The 22,613-nt window shown below is 34.5% G+C and overlaps 1 protein-coding gene across 5 annotated transcripts in view; it reads left to right on the top strand.

Moving 5' to 3' along the window:
* LOC126744438 (chaoptin) overlaps window positions 1-22,613 on the top strand; it is a 294,134-nt gene that overhangs the window by 154,200 nt on the left and 117,321 nt on the right. For 2 of the 5 annotated variants that reach the window (XM_050451856.1, XM_050451859.1), the window contains exon 2: window positions 6,116-6,210. The exons of the other annotated variants lie outside the window; for them this stretch is intronic. The gene's annotated coding sequence lies outside the window, so the exon portion shown is untranslated. The remainder of the gene's footprint in view (window positions 1-6,115; window positions 6,211-22,613) is intronic. 5 annotated transcript variants of the gene reach the window in all.

Raw genomic sequence — 22,613 nt, 5'->3', positions numbered from 1 at the left:
GGAAATTGAGACATTTTTATTAAAACATGATCTCTATTTTCATGAATCTTATACAAATAAACAATTATTGGAAGTTGTAAATACCAAATCATGGGAAAAGCAGTATGTAGTAGATAACATAGCTAAAAAGTATGGTCATACTGTCCTCAGACTTCCTCCATATTATTGTGTATTTAATCCTATCGAGTTGATTTGGGGACAACTAAAAAGGAGAATTCGCAGGAAAAATAAGTATCCAAAATTTGATAAAAAAGTTATAAATTTGATTAAGGAGGAAGTTATGAATTTAGGAAAGGAAAAGTGGAGAAAGTCTGAGGTAAAAATTATAAGATATGAAGAGGAATATCGTAATTTGCATCAGATTATTTTGAATGAAGGCGATCGTTTCATTATAAATTGGGATAATGATGAATCTGATGCAGAAATTGAAGATCTGTGGCTAAACTAGTTATTGTTGCATATGGTAAGACAACCCTTTTTTTATTAATTAAACAAGTTAATTTTTTTTTTACAGTTTTACAGTTTACTGTCTTTGTTTGTCCTTCAGCGATACAAAAAAGACTGCTTCTTCCTGCATTCTCTGGGAAAAAGTCCCTTTTTTGCCATAGTAAGAAAACCATTTTTTTACTAATTAAACCAGTTAACATATTTTTTTTTACAGTTTACTGCCTCTGTTTGTCCTTCAGCGATACAATAAAGACTGCTTCTTCCTGCATTCTCTGGGAAAAAGTCCCTTTTTTTCCATAGTAAGAAAACCATTTTTTTACTAATTAAACCAGTTAACATATTTTTTTTTACAGTTTACTGCCTCTGTTTGTCCTTCAGCGATACAATAAAGACTGCTTCTTCCTGCATTCTTTGGGAAAAAGTCCCTTTTTTGCCATAGTAAGAAAACCCTTTTTTTATTAATTAAACAAGTTTAATTTTTTTTTACAGTTTTTTGTCCATGATTTGTCTAATGAGACATTATAAACCCAGTTTAATTTTTTTTTTACAGTTACTACCACACTTGTTCTGTCTCAGAGAGGCAAGACTACTTCTTTCATAATTCACTGGAAGAAAAAAGCCTATTTTACATCTGAGTTGTAATTATTTTAAAAAAAATTGTAAATTTATTATTAATTTAATTTAAAAATTATTTCTGCTACTCGTGTACACTTTTTAAATCTGTTTTAGTATCCAAATGCTTTATTGCGACTGTGCGAGATGAAGTTGGAATCCATAGCGGCAACAAAGAAACTGGTTCCTTCCTTAATGGAAGAAACTGCTAAAGAAAAAAAGGAAAAATTGAGTTTAGAAAATTGTATTAACTCTTTGGGCCAGATTCAAATGAGTAATTTTAAGATTTTGTATAAGAATTTTAGTTTTTAGTATAAGCATTTATTTTTGTTAATTTTCATCTAATCTCTCCTATTATGCACAATAGCTATATATGAGGCAAACAAATTAATAAATATTACATTCAGGATGCAAAGTGTGTTTTTTTTATAAGTAAAACTTGTGTCTTTAACACACATAAGATATAGACAGATAGATTATTTTTAATGTAAAAGCTTATTTAAAAAAATATACTTCCACTTTTCTGACTACATAATTACTTTTTATAAAAAGAAGTTGGTACTAAATATAGAGATAAGGGTTTTCATGAGTATATTATTATAATAATATATCATAATATGTATTAATTAAAAAAAACCAATAATAAAAGACATTGAATGTGGCAGCCAAAATCCCCGTTAATAATAACCACCAAATAAAAATAAATCTCAATACCCAAAAAAAGGAAATTATAAAATTTGAAGATAAACCAAAACATTTTACCCTTTTGTGTCAAAAAGTAAATTTTTAATGCCTTAATCCACAGAATAAATGGGTCTAAGTAATTCGTACCACCTATTCTCTCATCACTTGTTGTAAATATCCCACTGATGGCGCTAAAAACTAAATTTATTAAATTAAAATTTTTGGTTAGACTCATTTTACGTGCTTAAATCTTATATTTAAATAAAATATTATCTTGCTATCAACTATCCTGAATTTCTAACGAAATAAAACTAAACCGAAAAATCCCCAATAATAAAGTTTTAAATACAAATAAATTTTAAGGCCGGACCTGTGCAACTTTTCACGCTTGAGTGACTGTGATTGAGGTCAGACGTTTAACAAAATAGTACGTGGGCGCATGTAGTCAAATTTTAGGAATCAAATGTATAAATTCTTAAAAAAATGCTTAAAACATTTATTTCTTTTATGGAATGATAAAATATCGCTTAGAATATTACTTTATGACTCTTTCCAAATAAAATTTTGCGATTTAAACATGCATGTCGTCTGACAATTCAAGCAACACCGGCACACGTACTATTCGCGGAACATCAAAGATTCTAATAGATCTGTGAACTGAACTATACAAGAGGTTTAGTTTTGGTGTATTTAGACGATATTCTGATTCCGTCTACTACCCTTGAAGAAGGCTTAACAAATCTACGAAAAGTTTTTGTGACTTTAAGGCCTCATGGATTTTCCATAAATTTGAATAAATGAAGAAGAAATTGAGTATTTAGGTCGATTAATTTGCAAAGGTGATGTGAAACCCAGCCCTTCAAAAACATTGGCTCTAAAGTCTCTGTCACCCCCGACAAATGTTAAAGAAGTGCGCCAGTTTTTAGGTCTTGCGGGATATTTCCGCAAGTTTGTCCCTGAATTTTCAGTTAAAACCAGACCAATATCACATCTACTAAAGAAAGATGAACCTTGGTGCTGGTGTGATAAACAATCTAAGGCTTTTGAATATGTCATTAATATTTTGTCAAATGAACCGGTTTTAGCCATATTTGATCCCAATCTTCCTATAGAGCTGCATACGAATGCCAGTAGTCATGGTTTTGGAGCCATTATCTTACAAATCCATGATGGCATTAAGCGTGTTGTTGCATATTTCAGTAAAGCCACATCTGATGCCGAGTCACGTTACCACTCATACGAGTTGGAAACGTTGGCCGTGGTTTACGCACTAAAACAGTTTAGACACTATTTTGTAGGTTTTCCATTCAAATTGGTCACAGATTGCAACTCATTAAAAAGCTCTCAGTATAAGCATGATTTAGTTCTACCAACGTAGATTTACCTACAGGACTTCAATTTTATTATGGAGCATAGGGCGGGTAATCAGATGTCGTATGTGGATTATTTAAGTCGCAATCCACCAAAATCAGTCTGCATCAATCGGATTTCTGAGATTGTTGATGGTGCAAGCAAAGCAGAGTTTAGCCTAATGCCTGTTTGTACAACAAAGTACAGACAGCGAAACTCAGGAACTTAAAGAAAAATTAAACAATGGCGAGCTTGATAAAAATCAGTTTTGTATGATTGGTAGTACTCTGTGCCATTTAAGTGAGATAAATTCGGAAAGAGTAACACAATACTTTGTGCCTAAAATGCACGTTATACATTATTAAAAGAACATCATGACGGTCAAGCTCATGTTGGTTTAGATAAGACATTATTAAGTATAAACTCTCACTTTTGGTTCCCAAGAATGAGGGCATTCATTAAAAAGTATATTGACACGTGCTTAACCTGCCTCATCCGAAAACGCTAAACCATCCAGCTATGAAATCCATTCAATAAACAAAGTTGACATTCCATTCAACACTCTTCACATTGATTGTTTTGGACCTTTACTCAAGACTGAAGACGATTTTGCTCATATCTTCGTAGCTGTAGACAGTTTTTCTAAATACTGTTTCTTGTACGCCTTGAAGAGTCTCAAAACGGATAAAATTGCTGATTGCATAATGGACATAATATATCTTGTAGGAACTCCAGCTCGAATAATAACAGATAATGACAGTTCTCTTCGTGCAGTCCAGAACCATAAACTCTTACGTGAATGTGATATAGAGTGGCATTTCATTACCCCATACGTACACTAAGCTAATGGTCAAGCTGAACGCTACATGAGTTTCATTTCAAATTTATTGCGTGTTCAAGCAGACATTTCATCTCAATAGAGCGCACTTGTTTCGCGTATTCAGCTGATTATCAATTCTACTGTTCATAAAACCACAAAAAGGACACCCCTTCAAACATTATTTGGATGTGATAACAGGATACCCGAAATTAAGCGTATCATTGATAAGTCGTCGGAAGATAAACTGCCTTCTTCGCCTATTCAGACGGAGAAATGGAAGCAGTTTGTAAAGAAGCGTCTGGATGAAAATGCAATTATTCAAGATACGTACGTGAATCAACAAGCAAAAGTACAAAAAACCTTTAAATTTGGTGATTATGTACTTATTAACAGAGAGGTTATTAAGCCAAAGAAACTTGAGTCTGGATGGTTGAGGCCATATAAGGTAACAAAAATCCTATTTACGAATAGATATGAATTAAGGAAAGTGGGAGATGTTGCTAAATCTACTAGACCTTACCAGTTGCGTTTGTGGGCAAAGAAATGGACTGCTCAGAGTTGCTTGAGTCATACGTATTTAATGACAATGATGATTGCCAGGTAACTAATATTATTATAATTGTATGACCGTGTTAGCGGTAATTGTTGGTATAATGCTGTCTGGCGAATATCTCACTGGCTTGAGTTATTTTTAGTGAAGATACTTGGGCATGGTTTCATGCTTTCTAGCGGATATCTTCACTTGTTAGATTTTAAGCATTTGTCTTTGATCATGTTAAATATATATGTGTATTTTGAAATAAAGCGCTCTTGAGAACACTTAATTATGAAACTGTGTTCTGTTGTCTAGAACATGGATCAAACCAACACTGATGTTGACACGAGCACATCCAGTACTAGTAGTCAGGATGAAACCGAGCATTAAAAAAAAAAAGGGAAAACATTGGGCCGAGAGCGTCCCAGTGTCAGGCTGACCGTGTTAGCGTCAAGCGATATTTTTATTAATAATCATGTAGCTCTATGTTATTATTTGATTTATTATAATATTGAGATAAATATACAAGCTTATTATTATATTAACAATAATATGGGCAACGCGATGCGATGCCACTGTCTAAAAAATGCAAGTCCAGTAGTGATTCTAAGCAATGCGATGCATTGGTAAAAATAATAGAAATATGTATTTATCAGCGATCAGTAGAGAATGACTACGTGCCTTGTTTGAAACGGTTGTTGTGCGTCTCCTGTAAAAATATATTTTACTCTAACACCCTTATCAATATAAATAATCTTTTCTAATATTTATTAAAATAAATAAATACTTTTACTTGAAATAGTGTTGTAGCGCACACTTCTTAAAATAATTTATTATAACTTTAGTGACTTTTATAAACATATAAATTGTTCTCCGGCCAGTAGTGAGTAAAGACGATTTTGTTTGGAAATTCCTGATCTTCATCGATTTGAATAAAACGTTGCAATTGTCCCTGGTCAATTTCCTATGTAAAGTATCATATTCAAAAGTGGAGTTGCTAAACTAGTCAAATCTGGAATAGGAGATCTCCCTAAACTAGTGGCATCTGGTCTATCAAATGCATGTTAAAGGAACATTTCTTTCTTGAGAGGATCAAAGAGAGCAATTTCTAGAATAATTCATTTAGTGCGAGGTATACTAAAAATTCTTTTTTTTTATTTACAGCTTTCAACTCCAGTAAATCTCTGAGTCAAATGGTCTAAATAAATGAGGAAACATTGAAGGAGGTATACTATGTCCATTGGCATTAAACGTAAAGCAATAATTATCAATACTTTGCTATTTTTTAAAGTTCAAGTAGCACCTACTTAATGAGTGTTTCCTATCCTTAACATAGTTAAGATAATTATTACTGAGTAGTGAAAACCTCAGAAAAAGAGTTTGGTTTGTAAACTAGTGACCTTCATCAATTTGTATAATATTGTTCATTAGTTTCAAAAATACTTACACTTTGGTAAGTGTCTTAATGATTTTTTTAAATAATACTTTAAGGTGTTTTCTCATCTCTAGCGAAAACTGGACTGAAATCAGATCAATTATTATTACTGAACTGTGATCACTTTTGTGCTGACTTTTTTTGTTTAGAAATTTCTGATTTTCATCGATTTGAATAAATATCATTGTATGAAACAATAACTAAGATTTATGCACGTTATTTCTATTTTTAGGCGATTCCCTTTCGTAAGGCAGTACTACATTGGAGACTTTCATATTTTCTTCCTACCAACGCATTTTGTCTTAGAAAATGATCGGATAAATTCTGGTAAGAAAAACTTTAAATATTACTATCTTGATACTAATAAAATCGGTTAAAGTAGTATAATTCAGCGCTCAAATCTACTAGCTATATTATAGAACGCACAAACAACAGATTTGTTAAAACCGGTCGAAGAACGAAAATGAAAATATCGGTATTTAATGTTTTCAGTTCGGGCGTAAGTTCGAACTTGTGCCTCAAAATAATTCATTCGGAAAAGCTGCGCTTTTGAAACATTAAGCTCAAACTGAGAGTGCAAAAGCGCCTGTCGAAAGTTCCAAACTGCAGCAACAAAGTATTTAATTTTCTAAATTCATGATGCGACGTCTAGAGCGAACAAACTACAAGAATTATGGTGTAAAAATTAATTTGCTTTTTTATTATTAATATTGTGACACAACATAATGTATATTACAAAAGTAAAAGACTCCAAGTCGGGGTCTCATTAAACAAATAATATTTCTCTCACTCCTGACTTAACAATGGATGATATGTTTTAATACTGTATATTAACTATGTTTTATGAATCCAATGAATGCATTATCGGTCCCAAAAAGTGCAATATTCTGCTGATATATTCAAATTTAAAAAAATGTTGTCATGTAGAAAAAGCCATTAATCGTTCATTTATTTAAATGCATGTAAATTTTCCGTTCACTAGGTGAAGTTGATTGGCTTTTGTTAATTTTAGGGCAAACATCCTCGATTAATGATTTTATCCCATTTTATTTGGAAAAATGTTCGTTACAAAGTTATAATATTTGTACCAAGTTTTCGTTACGATATATTAATCTCGAGAAAATTGGATCTTCTCCTATTGTAAATAACTCCATCGATGCCCGAATTTCTCCATAAAGGACCGGCTATAGCGTACGCGATCGAATAATTCGCCAACGAACCCATTAATTTCAATTTCGTTCATTTTTAAACCGGCCCGGAAAGTTCGCCGATCGCCGCCAAAATTAGGAACTATCATGGACCATCAATTTTGCGAAAACCGCAATTTTTCAAACCCTATAAGCACTTACTTACCCTAAACCCGATAGACTGTTAAATACTCCAGATGTATGCCAACCTAAAATTGATGGAACGGCTTTCGGATTAAATATCGCGCTTTATGGGGTGTATTTTTAAATTTTTGGACGTGAAACCTGCGCTTATAACCTTTTATCTTTAAAGTTTTCAAAAAGTGCCATAAGCAGGATATTCATTTCAAAATAAACGACCCTTGGTAAATCCGTAAAAAAAAAGAGTGGTTTATTAATGTGATTACATGTAGACAATTTTATACATACATACAGTGCTTTCATTTCAAAACAATCCACCCTTAATAACTTTGTTAAAAAAAAAAAAAAATCATTATTTCTAGACATTTTCGCTAACTCTTTGCTTACACATTTACCGATTTCATTTTATTTGGTACCGTTGAATAGAGAAATTTACGCTCCTTACTATGATATATCACACGATGGGGGTTCCCATTTGACATATTAAAGTGAGGAGGTGATTGACAGAACTTCAGTAAATGCATAATTAAACGTCCCCCTGTATATCTAATTTGACGTGTTTTTTTTTTTTTTTTTTTTTTTAAGAAAGGTATTAATGGTGGATCGTTTTGAAGTGAAAGCACTGTATATTAAAGTGAGTTTACCTGGACGTGCTGAGAATCTATTTTAGTTTTTTCCTAAATACATTTATTATGAGTGCATTGACATGAGAGTATTCACTGTACATGAATGGGTACATAATATTGTGATAAATTGAAAATTGGAAGTGTTATTTGAAAAAAATACCCTGTTTGGAGTAACGCCAGCACGTAAATGGAATATTTTTGTCAATGTTTGCTTTTAATTACGACTATTGAGCGACAAAAATTGGAGTTTTAAAAATTGATATTTTTTTTTTGTGAGGGTTAAAGAAGGTTTACAGCAAGGGTTTGTGTAAGTTAAGAGTTTTAAAAAAAAAGCTCATAATTATGTTTTTTTAAGAATTCTGCGACTCAATCAATTTGCATAAAATTTATCCTCTTTCCAGGCATTTCAAATTCACTTTTTCAAGCAGTTAAATATATTTTTTTTTATTTTCTAGGCTATCAAACTAAAACTTGCGTCCAGGCGTATCAAGTTTATATTTTAAGAAAATTGTTTTTTTTTTATGTTTCATGGATTTTACGCCCATTTGCCAGGCAATAAAAATCAAATTTCTTCTTTTCGGGCATTTCTAGTACTACTTCAGACAGTTAAAATGTTTTCTTTCTTGCAGGCATTTCAAGTTTATATTTTAAAAGAATGAAATTTTTTTTTTATTTTCAGGCATTTTACGTCTATTTTACAGAAAGAAAACTCAATTTTTCTCCTTCCAGGAATTTTAAGTTTATATTAAAAAAAAATATTTTTTTTTTATTTAAAGGCATTTTACGTGTATTTCCCAGGCAGTAAAACTCACTTTTCCTCTTTTCTGGCATTTCAAGTTTAAATTTTTAAAAATGAATCTTTTTTCATTTTTCAGGTATTTTACGTTCATTTTCCAGGCAGAAAAACTGAAATCGCCTCTTTCCAGGCATTTCAAGTACTATTTTAGACAGTCAAAAAAAATTTTTTTGTCTTGCAGGCATTTTAAGTTTATATTTTGAAAGAATAAAATTTTTTTTTTTAATTTTCAGCCATTTTACGTCTATTTTCCAGGCAGTAAAACTTATTTTTCCTTGTTTTTGGCATTTCAAGTTTAAATTTAAAAAAATGATTCTTTTTTCATTTTTCAGGTATTTTACGTTCATTTTCCAGGCAGAAAAACTCAAATTGCCTCTTTCCAGGCATTTCAAGTACTATTTCAGGTAGTCAAAAATTTTTCTTTCTTGCAGGCATTTCAAGCTTATATTTTAAAAGAATAAATAATGTTTTTTTTATTTTCGGGCATTTTACGTCTATTTTCCAGAAAGAAAACTCAATTTTTCTCTTTCCAGGAATTTCAAGTTTAAGTTAAAACAACATTATTCTTTTTTTTATTTTTGAAGCATTTTGCGTCCATTTTCCAGGCAGTAAAACTCAAATTGCCTCTTTCCAGACATTTTTAGTACAATTTCAGACAGTCAAAATGTTTTCCTTCTTGCAGGCATTCCAAGTTTATATTTTAAAACAACAAATTTTTTTTTCAGGCATTTTACGTCTATTTTCCAGAAAAAAAACTTAATTCTTCTCTTTCCAGGAATTTCAAGTTTACGGTTTTAAAAAACTGATTCTTTTTTCATTTTTCGGGCATTTCACGTCCATTTTCCAGGCAGAAAAACTCAAATTGCTTCTTTCCAGGCATTTAAAATTCATGTTTAAAATAAAACATTTTTTTTTCAATTTTCAGGCATTTTACGTCTGTTTTCAAGGCAGTGAAACTCAAATTGAATTTCAAGTACTATTTCAAACAGTCACAAATTTTTCTTCCTTGCAAGCATTTCAAGTGTATATTTTAAAAGAATGAAATATTTTTTTAAATTTTCAGGCATTTTATGTCTTTTTTCCAGGCAGTAAAACTAATTTTTTTCTTTCCAGACATTTAAACCATAAATATAAAAAAAAAAATAAATAATATATATTATAAATAAGAAATATTCTGAACTTGAACTGCCTGAAAGAATATTTTATTTTAATAATTCTGTCATAAAATTTTAATAACTTCTTTAATAACTTCGTCAATCAATATTCTGGAGAATATTGATTAACACAAAAGCATGTCTGAAAATTAGATAAAGGCCTCCGAACTGCACCTGATAAGATACAAATTCAAAATTTACCATACAAATGAACAATTGAAAGAAAACAGTATAAAAACTGAATAATTGATATTTGAATTTGATAATTTAAAAAAATATAAATGAGAAATAGGAATATTTTAAAATAAGATAAAATCATTTTTAACGAAATTTATTAAAAACGAAAAATATAACGACATTCGACATTCTCTAAAACAATTTAAAAATAAAACATAAAATGTCAACGTATTTAAAAATTCTGCGCCTCAATCAATCTGTAAACAGTTTAATAATAGTGTAATAATTTTTCTTTTAATATTTCCATTTAAAGTTTTCAGTACATTAAAAAAAATTGTTTTGAGTGTACTTTGAATAAATGGCAGAATACAAAAAATACATTAAAAATAAAAATTATCAACATTTGCCAGTACATGTTACATAACTGACTTAACAATTAAAATAACAGCATAAAAAGTAAATTGACTAGAACATTCAAGGCTCATTAATTTGCAAAATTCGATAACCTAATCGATCTGAATGTTCTCATTAATTGTATGAAATTTTATTTTAGGCTTTTTTGGGTAAAGTCTCAAAACCACCTAAATATCTTATTTTTCAAGTATATTTTTTAAAATAAAACCAATATTGAGCTCATATTCAGTCGATAAATTATTCAAATTAAATATAATTTTATACCATCTACCTGAATAGTTAAACCGTACGTGATAAGCCTATATTCCAAACAAAAATGTAAATCGTGCTAACTAAAGTAGCTACAATGTGGCAAGCTCTAAATGCACGTACGCAGATGTATTAAACTAATAATCATATATTTTGGAGGTCTGACGCACATTTGTTTACCCGATGACAATTTGTCAACAAGCCGATTTGCATATCTGCCCAGTGGGTAATGTTAATTTGCATTGTTTCACCCTAGGTAGACAGACCGCACTAAGATAAATCAACTTTACAACTACGTCCTGCTGACAAGCTAATATTATAATTATTTTTGCTTATTTTTAAAAAAGTTACCTGTGTTTTTATGACGTTTGATGAAATGTTCTGAAAAATTTGTATGGCAGCAAATGATTTAAGCGAATCCTTTGTCACAGTCCATCTGTATATTATTTAATAATGATTCAGTAATGTCTTCTTTACAGGATAGGGAGCGTCACAGTTCATTTTAAATATGACAAAGGAATATATTTCACTGCTATATTTATAACAACTTCTTAGGATTGTTTTTTGAAAAATACTGACGGAATTTCAAGACCACATAGTTTTTTTATTACGTGGTCCATATGTCACAATAACACCGCCAACTTACGAAAGAGTAAAAGCGTGGCCTTTTGAACTAGAAATAATAATTAGCTTCTTAAATCAAGTTTTAAAATAATTAATGGACCTTGACAAGTCATATTAGTGAACCAAATTGGCTTAATGGGCCACGTGTACCATATATGCATCACGAAAAATTATTGAATTTTTATTCAGCCGAAGAAAAACATGCTTAAGGGTAACGAGTTAGGTATGAAACTAAATACGAACGTTTTGACCTATTAAGAATAAGGTATGAGTAAGCCGTGACAAACCTAAATTGCATGCAGTTAAACGTTCAGGAGCTCTTTTCTCGAAAATTGTCAGTCTCGCAAAAAAATCTAATCATTTTTGTAGTTCTCATTAAAAGCTGCGTTTTTGATAGTGGCCTTTATTGTTATAAGATTGGTATTTATGAAGATATTAAGGCTAAGGGATGACTAAGCAGCGACAAACTTAATTTTTGATTCAGAAAAAATTCGATACGGGGGGTATACCCGAAAAACGAAAAAATCCAAACTTTGAAGGCTGAAATCTCGACTTCTATGGGCACTATCGGAAAAATTCCAACGGTTTTGTTTTAGCTTCATCATTTTAAATCCAACTAAACCATCCGCAAGGTCATAGCTTTTACGATAGCCGAAATATGGAATTTTTGATGCCCATTTTTGGCCTCAAAAACGAGGTCGAAAAAATACTCGATTTCTTAGTTCTGCTCGGATTCCCTTATAACCCGGTATTTTTGTGATCTACTTGATAAGAACAATCCGCTGGTATAGTTAGTTCGAATTCGAAAAAAAACATTTTTTCTGAAAAAAATCCAAACGGGGGGGTATACCCGAAAAATGAAAAAACCCAAACTTTGAAGGCCGATATCTCGGCATCTGTGGGAGCTATCGGGAAAATTCTAACGGTTTTGTCTTAGTTTCGTCGTTCTGAATCCAACGAGACAATCCGCAAGGTAGTAGCTTTTACGATAGTCGAGATATGGCATTTTTGATGCCCATTTTCGGCCTCAAAAACGAGGTCGAAAAAATACTCGATTTCTTAGTTCTGCTCGGATTCCCTTATAACCCGGTATTTTTGTGATCTACTTGACGAGAACAATCCGCTGGTATAGTTAGTTCGAATTCGAAAAAAAATATTTTTTCTGAAAAAAATCCAAACGGGGGGGTATACTCGAAAAATGAAAAAACCCAAACTTTGAAGGCCGATATCTCGGCATCTGTGGGAGCTATCGGGAAAATTCCGACGGTTTTGTCTTAGTTTGGTCGTTCTGAATCTAACGAGACCATCCGCAAGGTCGTAGCTTTTACGATAGCCGAGATATGGCATTTTTGATGCCCATTTTTGGCCTCAAAAACGGGGTAAAAAATTGACTTTTTTCCGAATTTTCAAAGAGCTATAATTCCACTTGTTCTGGCCGAATTCCGTTATAACCCGGTGTTTTCGTAATGTAGGTGATGGGAATAAGCCGCTGATAGAGGTTTCTGTAGCTATTTTTGGGTTTAAAGAAAATCGATTTTTCGCATTTTCAAAGTGCTATAATTCCCTTAGTTTTTATCGAAACTCATTATAACCCGGTGTTTTCGTGTTGTAGGTGATGGGAACAAGCCGCTGGTATAGTTAATTTAAATTCGAAAAAAATCAATTTTTGGTGAAAAATTCGATACGGGGGGGTATACCCGAAAAATGAAAAAACCCAAACTTTGAAGGCCTATATCTCGGCTTCTATGGGAGCTATCGGGAAAATTCCAACGGTTTTGTCTTAGTTTCGCCGTTCTGAATCCAACAAGACCATCCGCAAGCTCGTAGCTTTTACGATAGCCGAGATATGGCATTTTTGATGCCCATTTTTGGCTTCAAAAACGGGGTAAAAAATTGACTTTTTTCCGAATTTTCAAAGAGCTATAATTCCACTTGTTCTGGTCGAATTCCGTTATAACCCGGTGTTTTCGTAATGTAGGTGATGAGAATAAGCCGCTGATAGGGATTTCTAAAGCAATTTTTGGGTTTAAAGAAAATCGATTTTTCGCATTTTCAAAGTGCTATAATTCCCTTAGTTTTTATCGAAACTCATTATAACCCGGTGTTTTCGTGTTGTAGGTGATGGGAACAAGCCACTGGTATAGTTAATTCAAATTCGTAAAAAATCAATTTTTGGTGAAAAATTCGATACGGGGGGGTATACCCGAAAAATGAAAAAACCCAAACTTTGAAGGCCTATATCTCGGCTTCTATGGGAGCTATCGGGAAAATTCCAACGGTTTTGTCTTAGTTTCGCCGTTCTGAATCCAACGAGACCATCCGCAAGGTCGTAGCTTTTACGATAGCCGAGATATGGCATTTTTGATGCCCATTTTTGGCCTCAAAAACGGGGTAAAAAATTGACTTTTTTCCGAATTTTCAAAGAGCTATAATTCCACTTGTTCTGGTCGAATTCCGTTATAACCCGGTGTTTTCGTAATGTAGGTGATGGGAATAAGCCGCTGATAGGGGTTTCTGTAGCTATTTTTGGGTTTAAAGAAAATCGATTTTTCGCATTTTCAAAGTGCTATAATTCCCTTAGTTTTTATCGAAACTCATTATAACCCGGTGTTTTCGTGTTGTAGGTGATGGGAACAAGCCGCTGGTATAGTTAATTCAAATTCGAAAAAAATCAATTTTTGGTGAAAAATTCGATACGGGGGGGTATACCCGAAAAATGAAAAAACCCAAACTTTGAAGGCCTATATCTCGGCTTCTATGGGAGCTATCGGGAAAATTCCAACGGTTTTGTCTTAGTTTCGCCGTTCTGAATCCAACGAGACCATCCGCAAGGTCGTAGCTTTTACGATAGCCGAGATATGGCATTTTTGATGCCCATTTTTGGCCTCAAAAACGGGGTAAAAAATTGACTTTTTTCCGAATTTTCAAAGAGCTATAATTCCACTTGTTCTGTTCGAATTCCGTTATAACCCGGTGTTTTCGTAATGTAGGTGATGGGAATAAGCCGCTGATAGGGATTTCTAAAGCAATTTTTGGATTTTTCGCATTTTCAAAGTGCAATAATTCCCTTAGTTTTTATCAAAACTCATTATAACCCGATGTTTTCGTGTTGAAGGTGATGGGAACAAGCCGCTGGTATAGTTAATTCAAATTCGAAAAAAATCAATTTTTTGTAAAAAATTCGATACGGGGGGGTATACCCGAAAAATGAAAAAACCCAAACTTTGAAGGCCTATATCTCGGCTTCTATGGGAGCTATCGGGAAAATTCCAACGGTTTTGTCTTAGTTTCGCCGTTCTGAATCCAACGAGACCATCCGCAAGGTCGTAGCTTTTACGATAGCCGAGATATGGCATTTTTGATGCCCATTTTTGGCCTCAAAAACGGGGTAAAAAATTGACTTTTTTCCGAATTTTCAAAGAGCTATAATTCCACTTGTTCTGTTCGAATTCCGTTATAACCCGGTGTTTTCGTAATGTAGGTGATGGGAATAAGCCGCTGATAGGGATTTCTAAAGCAATTTTTGGATTTTTCGCATTTTCAAAGTGCAATAATTCCCTTAGTTTTTATCAAAACTCATTATAACCCGATGTTTTCGTGTTGTAGGTGATGGGAACAAGCCGCTGGTATAGTTAATTCAAATTCGAAAAAAATCAATTTTTTGTAAAAAATTCGATACGGGGGGGTATACCCGAAAAATGAAAAAACCCAAACTTTGAAGGCCTATATCTCGGCTTCTATGGGAGCTATCGGGAAAATTCCAACGGTTTTGTCTTAGTTTCGCCGTTCTGAATCCAACGAGACCATCCGCAAGGTCGTAGCTTTTACGATAGCCGAGATATGGCATTTTTGATGCCCATTTTTGGCCTCAAAAACGGGGTAAAAAATTGACTTTTTTCCGAATTTTCAAAGAGCTATAATTCCACTTGTTCTGTTCGAATTCCGTTATAACCCGGTGTTTTCGTAATGTAGGTGATGGGAATAAGCCGCTGATAGGGATTTCTAAAGCAATTTTTGGATTTTTCGCATTTTCAAAGTGCAATAATTCCCTTAGTTTTTATCAAAACTCATTATAACCCGATGTTTTCGTGTTGTAGGTGATGGGAACAAGCCGCTGGTATAGTTAATTCAAATTCGAAAAAAATCAATTTTTTGTAAAAAATTCGATACGGGGGGGTATACCCGAAAAATGAAAAAACCCAAACTTTGAAGGCCTATATCTCGGCTTCTATGGGAGCTATCGGGAAAATTCCAACGGTTTTGTCTTAGTTTCGCCGTTCTGAATCCAACGAGACCATCCGCAAGGTCGTAGCTTTTACGATAGCCGAGATATGGCATTTTTGATGCCCATTTTTGGCCTCAAAAACGGGGTAAAAAATTGACTTTTTCCGAATTTTCACACATCTCGTGAGAGTCTTGTTCTGTTCGAATTCCGTTATAACCCGGTGTTTTCGTAATGTAGGTGATGGGAATAAGCCGCTGATAGGGATTTCTAAAGCAATTTTTGGATTTTTCGCATTTTCAAAGTGCAATAATTCCCTTAGTTTTTATCAAAACTCATTATAACCCGATGTTTTCGTGTTGTAGGTGATGGGAACAAGCCGCTGGTATAGTTAATTCAAATTCGAAAAAAAATCAATTTTTGTAAAAAATTCGATACGGGGGGGTATACCCGAAAAATGAAAAAACCCAAACTTTGAAGGCCTATATCTCGGCTTCTATGGGAGCTATCGGGAAAATTCCAACGGTTTTGTCTTAGTTTCGCCGTTCTGAATCCAACGAGACCATCCGCAAGGTCGTAGCTTTTACGATAGCCGAGATATGCATTTTTGATGCCCATTTTTGGCCTCAAAAACGGGGGTAAAAAATTGACTTTTTTCCGAATTTTCAAAGAGCTATAATTCCACTTGTTCTGTTCGAATTCCGTTATAACCGGTGTTTTCGTAATGTTAGGTGATGGGAATAAGCCGCTGATAGGGATTTTCTAAAGCAATTTTTGGATTTTTCGCATTTTCTAAAGTGCAATAATTCCCTTAGTTTTTTATCAAAACTCATTATAACCCGATGTTTTCGTGTTGAAGGTGATGGGAACAAGCCGCTGGTATAGTTATTCAAATTCGAAAAAAATCAATTTTTTGTAAAAAATTCGATACGGGGGGGTATACCCGAAAAATGAAAAAACCCAAACTTTGAAGGCCTATATCTCGGCTTCTATGGGAGCTATCGGGAAAATTCCAACGGTTTTGTCTTAGTTTCGCCGTTCTGAATCCAACGAGACCATCCGCAAGGTCGTAGCTTTTACGATAGCCGAGATATGGCATTTTTGATGCCCATTTTTGGCCTCAAAAACGGGGTAAAAAATTGACTTTTTTCCGAATTTTCAAAGAGCTATAATTCCACTTGTTCTGTTCGAATTCCGTTATAACCCGGTGTTTTCGTAATGTAGGTGATGGGAATAAGCCGCTGATAGGGATTTCTAAAGCAATTTTTGGATTTTTCGCATTTTCAAAGTGCAATAATTCCCTTAGTTTTTATCAAAACTCATTATAACCCGATGTTTTCGTGTTGTAGGTGATGGGAACAAGCCGCTGGTATAGTTAATTCAAATTCGAAAAAAATCAATTTTTTGTAAAAAATTCGATACGGGGGGGTATACCCGAAAAATGAAAAAACCCAAACTTTGAAGGCCTATATCTCGGCTTCTATGGGAGCTATCGGGAAAATTCCAACGGTTTTGTCTTAGTTTCGCCGTTCTGAATCCAACGAGACCATCCGCAAGGTCGTAGCTTTTACGATAGCCGAGATATGGCATTTTTGATGCCCATTTTTGGCCTCAAAAACGGGGTAAAAAATTGACTTTTTTCCGAATTTTCAAAGAGCTATAATTCCACTTGTTCTGTTCGAATTCCGTTATAACCCGGTGTTTTCGTAATGTAGGTGATGGAAATAAGCCGCTGATAGGGATTTCTAAAGCAATTTTTGGGTTTAAAGAAAATCGATTTTTCGCATTTTCAAAGTGCTATAATTCCCTTAGTTTTTATCGAAACTCATTATAACCCGGTGTTTTCGTGTTGTAGGTGATGGGAACAAGCCGCTGGTATAGTTTATTCAAATTCGAAAAAAATCAATTTTTGGTGAAAAATTCGATACGGGGGGGTATACTTGAAAAATGAAAAAACCCAAACTTTGAAGGCCTATATCTCGGCTTCTATGGGAGCTATCGGGAAAATTCCAACGGTTTTGTCTTAGTTTCGCCGTTCTGAATCCAACGAGACCATCCGCAAGGTCGTAGCTTTTACGATAGCCGAGATATGGCATTTTTGATGCCCATTTTTGGCCTCAAAAACGGGGTAAAAAATTGACTTTTTTCCGAATTTTCAAAGAGCTATAATTCCACTTGTTCTGTTCGAATTCCGTTATAACCCGGTGTTTTCGTAATGTAGGTGATGGAAATAAGCCGCTGATAGGGATTTCTAAAGCAATTTTTGGGTTTAAAGAAAATCGATTTTTCGCATTTTCAAAGTGCTATAATTCCCTTAGTTTTTATCGAAACTCATTATAACCCGGCGTTTTCGTGTTGTAGGTGATGGGAACAAGCCACTGGTATAGTTAATTCAAATTCGTAAAAAATCAATTTTTGGTGAAAAATTCGATACGGGGGGGTATACCCGAAAAATGAAAAAACCCAAACTTTGAAGGCCTATATCTCGGCTTCTATGGGAGCTATCGGGAAAATTCCAACGGTTTTGTCTTAGTTTCGCCGTTCTGAATCCAACGAGACCATCCGCAAGGTCGTAGCTTTTACGATAGCCGAGATATGGCATTTTTGATGCCCATTTTTGGCCTCAAAAACGGGGTAAAAAATTGACTTTTTTCCGAATTTTCAAAGAGCTATAATTCCACTTGTTCTGTTCGAATTCCGTTATAACCCGGTGTTTTCGTAATGTAGGTGATGGAAATAAGCCGCTGATAGGGATTTCTAAAGCAATTTTTGGGTTTAAAGAAAATCGATTTTTCGCATTTTCAAAGTGCTATAATTCCCTTAGTTTTTATCGAAACTCATTATAACCCGGTGTTTTCGTGTTGTAGGTGATGGGAACAAGCCGCTGGTATAGTTAATTCAAATTCGAAAAAAATCAATTTTTGGTGAAAAATTCGATACGGGGGGGTATACCCGAAAAATGAAAAAACCCAAACTTTGAAGGCCTATATCTCGGCTTCTATGGGAGCTATCGGGAAAATTCCAACGGTTTTGTCTTAGTTTCGCCGTTCTGAATCCAACAAGACCATCCGCAAGGTCGTAGCTTTTACGATAGCCGAGATATGGCATTTTTGATGCCCATTTTTGGCCTCAAAAACGGGGTAAAAAATTGACTTTTTTCCGAATTTTCAAAGAGCTATAATTCCACTTGTTCTGTTCGAATTCCGTTATAACCCGGTGTTTTCGTAATGTAGGTGATGGAAATAAGCCGCTGATAGGGATTTCTAAAGCAATTTTTCGGTTTAAAGAAAATCGATTTTTCGCATTTTCAAAGTGCTATAATTCCCTTAGTTTTTATCGAAACTCATTATAACCCGGTGTTTTCGTGTTGTAGGTGATGGGAACAAGCCGCTGGTATAGTTAATTCAAATTCGAAAAAAAATCAATTTTTGGTGAAAAATTCGATACGGGGGGGTATACCCGAAAAATGAAAAAACCCAAACTTTGAAGGCCTATATCTCGGCTTCTATGGGAGCTATCGGGAAAATTCCAACGGTTTTGTCTTAGTTTCGCCGTTCTGAATCCAACGAGACCATCCGCAAGGTCGTAGCTTTTACGATAGTCGAGATATGGCATTTTTGATGCCCATTTTTGGCCTCAAAAACGGGGTAAAAAATTGACTTTTTTCCGAATTTTCAAAGAGCTATAATTCCACTTGTTCTGTTCGAATTCCGTTATAACCCGGTGTTTTCGTAATGTAGGTGATGGAAATAAGCCGCTGATAGGGATTTCTAAAGCAATTTTTGGGTTTAAAGAAAATCGATTTTTCGCATTTTCAAAGTGCTATAATTCCCTTAGTTTTTATCGAAACTCATTATAACCCGGTGTTTTCGTGTTGTAGGTGATGGGAACAAGCCGCTGGTATAGTTAATTCAAATTCGAAAAAAATCAATTTTTGGTGAAAAATTCGATACGGGGGGGTATACCCGAAAAATGAAAAAACCCAAACTTTGAAGGCCTATATCTCGGCTTCTATGGGAGCTATCGGGAAAATTCCAACGGTTTTGTCTTAGTTTCGCCGTTCTGAATCCAACGAGACCATCCGCAAGGTCGTAGCTTTTACGATAGCCGAGATATGGCATTTTTGATGCCCATTTTTGGCCTCAAAAACGGGGTAAAAAATTGACTTTTTTCCGAATTTTCAAAGAGCTATAATTCCACTTGTTCTGTTCGAATTCCGTTATAACCCGGTGTTTTCGTAATGTAGGTGATGGGAATAAGCCGCTGATAGGGATTTCTAAAGCAATTTTTGGATTTTTCGCATTTCAAAGTGCAATAATTCCCTTAGTTTTTATCAAAACTCATTATAACCCGATGTTTCGTGTTGAAGGTGATTGGGAACAAGCCGCTGGTATAGTTAATTCAAATTCGAAAAAAAATCAATTTTTTGTAAAAAATTCGATACGGGGGGGTATACCCGAAAAATGAAAAAAACCCAAACTTTGAAGGCCTATATCTCGGCTTTTATGGGAGCTATCGGGAAAATTCCAACGGTTTTGTCTTAGTTTCGCCGTTCTGAATCCAACGAGACCATCTGCAAGGTCGTAGCTTTTACGATAGCCGAGATATGGCATTTTTGATGCCCATTTTTGGCCTCAAAAACGGGGTAAAAAATTGACTTTTTTCTCGAATTTTCAAAGAGCTATAATTCCACTTGTTCTGTTCGAATTCCGTTATAACCCGGTGTTTTCGTAATGTAGGTGATGGAAATAAGCCGCTGATAGGGATTTCTAAAGCAATTTTTGGGTTTAAAGAAAATCGATTTTTCGCATTTTTCAAAGTGCTATAATTCCCTTAGTTTTTATCGAAACTCATTATAACCCGGTGTTTTCGTGTTGTAGGTGATGGGACAAGTCGCTGGTATAGTTAATTCAAATTCGAAAAAAATCAATTTTTGGTGAAAAATTCGATACGGGGGGTATACCCGAAAAATGAAAAAAACCCAAACTTTGAAGGCCTATATCTCGGCTTTTATGGGAGCTATCGGGAAAATTCCAACGGTTTTGTCTTAGTTTCGCCGTTCTGAATCCAACGAGACCATCCGCAAGGTCGTAGCTTTTACGATAGCCGAGATATGGCATTTTTGATGCCCATTTTTGGCCTCAAAAACGGGGTAAAAAATTGACTTTTTTCCGAATTTTCAAAGAGCTATAATTCCACTTGTTCTGTTCGAATTCCGTTATAACCCGGTGTTTTCGTAATGTAGGTGATGGAAATAAGCCGCTGATAGGGATTTCTAAAGCAATTTTTTGGGTTTAAAGAAAATCGATTTTTCGCATTTTCAAAGTGCTATAATTCCCTTAGTTTTTATCGAAACTCATTATAACCGGTGTTTTCGTGTTGTAGGTGATGGGAACAAGCCGCTGGTATAGTTAATTCAAATTCGAAAAAAATCAATTTTTTGGTGAAAAATTCGATACGGGGGGGTATACCCCGAAAAATGAAAAAACCCAAACTTTGAAGGCCTATATCTCGGCTTTTATGGGAGCTATCGGGAAAATTCCAACGGTTTTGTCTTAGTTTCGCCGTTCTGAATCCAACGAGACCATCTGCAAGGTCGTAGCTTTTACGATAGCCGAGATATGGCATTTTTGATGCCCATTTTTGGCCTCAAAAACGGGGTAAAAAATTGACTTTTTTCCGAATTTTCAAAGAGCTATAATTCCACTTGTTCTGGTCGAATTCCGTTATAACCCGGTGTTTTCGTAATGTAGGTGATGGGAATAAGCCGCTGATAGGGGTTTCTGAAGCTATTTTTTGGGTTTAAAGAAAATCGATTTTTCGCATTTTCAAAGTGCTATAATTCCCTTAGTTTTTATCGAAACTCATTATAACCCGGTGTTTTCGTGTTGTAGGTGATGGGAACAAGCCGCTGGTATAGTTAATTCAAATTCGAAAAAATCAATTTTTGGTGAAAAATTCGATACGGGGGGGTATACCCGAAAAAATGAAAAAACCCAAACTTTGAAGGCCTATATCTCGGCTTCTATGGGAGCTATCGGGAAAAATTCCAACGGTTTTGTCTTAGTTTCGCCGTTCTGAATCCAACGAGACCATCCGCAAGGTCGTAGCTTTTACGATATCCGAGATATGGCATTTTTGATACCCATTTTTGGCCTCAAAAAACGGGGTAAAAAAATTGACTTTTTTCCGAATTTTCAAAGAGCTATAATTCCACTTGTTCTGTTCGAATTCCGTTATAACCCGGTGTGTTTCGTAATGTAGGTGATGGAAATAAGCCGCTGATAGGGATTTCTAAAGCAATTTTTCGGTTTAAAGAAAATCGATTTTTCGCATTTTCAAAGTGCTATAATTCCCTTAGTTTTTATCGAAACTCATTATAACCCGGTGTTTTCGTGTTGTAGGTGATGGAACAAGCCGCTGGTATAGTTAATTCAAATTCGAAAAAAATCAATTTTTGGTGTGAAAAATTCGATACGGGGGGGTATACCCGAAAAAATGAAAAAACCCAAACTTTGAAGGCCTATATCTCGGCTTCTATGGGAGCTATCGGGAAAATTCCAACGGTTTTGTCTTAGTTTCGCCGTTCTGAATCCAACGAGACCATCCGCAAGGTCGTAGCTTTTACGATAGCCGAGATATGGCATTTTTGATGCCCATTTTTGGCCTCAAAAACGGGGTAAAAAATTGACTTTTTTCCGAATTTTCAAAGAGCTATAATTCCACTTGTTCTGTTCGAATTCCGTTATAACCCGGTGTTTTCGTAATGTAGGTGATGGGAATAAGCCGCTGATAGGGATTTCTAAAGCAATTTTTGGATTTTTCGCATTTTCAAAGTGCAATAATTCCCTTAGTTTTTATCAAAACTCATTATAACCCGATGTTTTCGTGTTGAAGGTGATGGGAACAAGCCGCTGGTATAGTTAATTCAAATTCGAAAAAAATCAATTTTTTGTAAAAAATTCGATACGGGGGGGTATACCCGAAAAATGAAAAAACCCAAACTTTGAAGGCCTATATCTCGGCTTCTATGGGAGCTATCGGGAAAATTCCAACGGTTTTTGTCTTAGTTTCGCCGTTCTGAATCCAACGAGACCATCCGCAAGGTCGTAGCTTTTACGATAGCCGAGATATGGCATT

This window comes from Anthonomus grandis, chromosome 14, assembly GCF_022605725.1.
Source record: "Anthonomus grandis grandis chromosome 14, icAntGran1.3, whole genome shotgun sequence".
Lineage (NCBI taxonomy): Eukaryota > Metazoa > Arthropoda > Insecta > Coleoptera > Curculionidae > Anthonomus > Anthonomus grandis.
Note: the sequence above shows the minus strand (reverse complement) of the source record. Positions and strands in the feature narration are given on the sequence as shown.